The following is a 3,015-nucleotide window of genomic DNA, read 5'->3' as shown; positions in this document are numbered from 1 at the left end:
TCTCTGCACTGGGCACTTCTCTGACCCACTGACCATTACATACAAGTTAAAGCAAATGCAAGTTATTTAATCAACAATTAATTTTAAAAAGAATAAGGAATAATGAGAAAGGTTAAAGGAAACATATCAACCCGCTCTGTGGCAGGGAACATCACAGTGTCTCTGCAATGTCAGGGCAGTTCAGTGTCTGTTCCTTGTAAGTCCCAGGCCACCTTCTCAGGCCCTGGCTGTGCTGCAGGGATGCTGTGGGTTGGACACTTGCTCTGGTGGTGGTCACATGCTCTCAGGCTCTAAGTGGTAGGACCCTTCTTCCCAGTGTCGCCCCCACCCTGTCGGGGTTACGATCCAAGCCTGGCCTGCAGAGCCTTGTGGCTGAGGCGTCTCCCTGTGCTGGGCCCGCTGCCCAGGGTCCCCCTCGCTCTCCCCAGCTGCTCACCGCACCCAGCTCTGGACTGCTCCAGCCCCAGCTCCACCACTCTGTCTCTGCACTGCTGCTGCTCTGCCTGCAGCTCCCTGGGCTGCTTCTTTGGCCCCTCTGGCTCCGGTTGCTGCAGCTCTGCTCCCAGGACAGGTCTGATCTGCAGGCTGCTTCTGGGACTCTGCTCCCAGCACTGACCTGCTTCCTGGGCTGCTTTTCTTGCCCCTCTGGCTCTGGTTGCTGCAGCTCTGCTCCCAGGACAGAGTCTGCTCTCTCTGGGCTGCTTTTCTGGTCCCTCTGGATCTGGCACAGCTCTGCTCCCCAGCTTAGCTTGGGCCTCTGCTTTCTCCTTAGCTCAGCCCCACTCTGTCTGACCCAGGCAAATCTAGCTCACATGGAGGACGGGACCTCCCTGGCCTCCTGACTCCCTGATTAGCCTGCCCACCCTGTCATTCAGGCTGACCTGGAGCATTGGCCTCTCCCCATTGTTCCTGGGGGCCATTGTTCCTGGGGGCTGTCAGTCTCAGGGTCCTGATTCCCCATCGACCCTTCCCTCTTTTTAGTAGTGGGAGCTAGCAACTAAAACACCCCCACTGAATGTTAGTAAGGGGGCAACAGTCCCCTTACACAGGTGCAGTGAGAGGATGTGGAATAGAAGTGCAGTGAAGTGCCAGGGGAATATCAGCATGGGGGTGGGGGTAGGTGTAGGGGGTGGGTCAGTGCAATGCGGGATGTTGAAGGGAGGTGCAATGGGGTGTCGGGGGTTTAGCATGGTGCTGTGGTAGGCAGGGTGTCGGTGCAGTGGGGGGTTTGTAGGGAGATGCAATGGGGTGTCTCGGCGGGTTCAGTGTGGTGCTGTTGTAGGGGGTGTGTCAGTGGAGTGGGGGGTGTTGGTGTTGGGGGTTCAGAATGGTGCTGTTGTAGTGGGGGTGTCAATGCAAAGAGGGCATTGCAAGTAGGTGGAATGGGGAGTCGAGAGTTCAGAGTGGTGGTGTGGGGGTGCGTCAGTGCATTGAGGGGGTTGTAGTTAGGTGCAGTGGGGTGTCTCAGGAGCGTTCGGCCTAGGGAGGTGTGTGGGGCGGGAGGGGCATTGTCTTTTCTACAGCTTCCGAGCTTGTATCTGTTTTGGGGTGTGATCACCTCCAGATGTAGCTTGTGTCCACACACGTACTTGCTGTCCCAGTTTCCAACCAATCCCTTATCCCCCTTGTCAGCTGCCTCAGCTTGGCGTATCCTTGGCTTCCAGCTTGGCCCACTGTCCATTTGTGCTGGGGACAGAACCCTCTAAGGGGTACCTGTGCCAGCAGCTCGGCTCTTCCTCCCTCCCTGCTGTGTGCACTAGGCACCCCAGGGGTGCTCTGCGGGCGTGAGGAGAGAGCGGCCCAGACTTTCCCAGCATGCCCTGTTGTCCGCACAGCTCAGCCATGGGTGCCAGGCAGAAGCAACTCTCTCTCAAGTGGTGCGTGTCGCAGTTGGGTCGAAGGAGCGTTGCCAGCTGGCTGCTGAAACGCTGTTGTGCTTGTAGCACAGGCAGGCCCGAAAATCTGGCTGATTTGGGTGGTCTGGGCAGTAGCCTGGGGCAGCTGACTCTCGGGTGGGAGGCAGGCTGCATGCCCAACGGGTTGGCATAAGCTGTCTGCTCCGCTGAGGCAGGCAGCCCCAGCTGTTTGATTTTAAGACACTCTGCAGTCCTGCCTCTTAAGAAGCTTCCTTGGTGTAAGTCAATTATAATGGTGCTGGCTCAGTGATGTCTGCTATTGGGCCCTCTCCCCTGCCCCAGACTTCAGGGAAGGGTGGACTGGGGGGAGTTCCCTCATCACCCCATCCCACAAGGAGCCCTGAAGGGTCCTGCCTTTTGGGGTCTTACCCAGGGCACAGTTAAAGGGGAGGGTGCACATGTGTGAATCTCTCTCTTGCCCCGTTCAGGCCTGGTGTCCATGGCCTGCATGTGGCTGGAAGGGAGGTTTGGGGGGTGTCACAGGCCACTATTATCCCCCCCCTTAGCACAAGCCCTATCGGGAATCTCCTAGCCAGACGTGCATTGGGCTGCAGACCTACAGGTTCCTTCCCTTCCCTGCGGGAGAGCGTGCAGCCCAGATCTATCTCTTTTAAGGGGAGCCTCTGATTAGCCCCCCCGTCAGTCCCCTCCCCCGTCTGTCCCCTTGCGGGGAGCACACCATGACCTCCCCGTCCTTGCTGGATCTCGTGTGCTCGCCGTTGCCATGGCGAGCATTGTGTCTAAATATTGCAACCAGTTGTCAGGCTGCCTTTCCCTGCCTGCCCCTTCCTGGCTTCCAAAGCGCCGGGCGCTCGCTGGCGGAACGACCCGCTTTGCTGCGGCTTCTGCGTGGGTGCCAAGGGATGGAGGCTGGGGGAAGGAGCCGAACGCTGCCCGGCGAGGCGTCCCCACCTGGGGACAGGCGAACTGGCACGCTTTGGCGGCAGGGGAGGAGCCGGCAGCCGCAGGCTTGGCTTGGCACTCAGCCCCTCCCTTCCCTCCCCTCTCTGCAGCCCGTCCCTTTTAAGGAGCTCCACCCAGGGTCAGGCCAGGGTGGAGCTGTCAGACTATTCACACCTCACAGCCCAGGGCTGGCAGG

The sequence above is a fragment of the Eretmochelys imbricata genome, chromosome 9 (assembly GCF_965152235.1).
Source record: "Eretmochelys imbricata isolate rEreImb1 chromosome 9, rEreImb1.hap1, whole genome shotgun sequence".
Taxonomy (NCBI): domain Eukaryota; kingdom Metazoa; phylum Chordata; order Testudines; family Cheloniidae; genus Eretmochelys; species Eretmochelys imbricata.
This window is presented reverse-complemented; position numbering follows the sequence as displayed.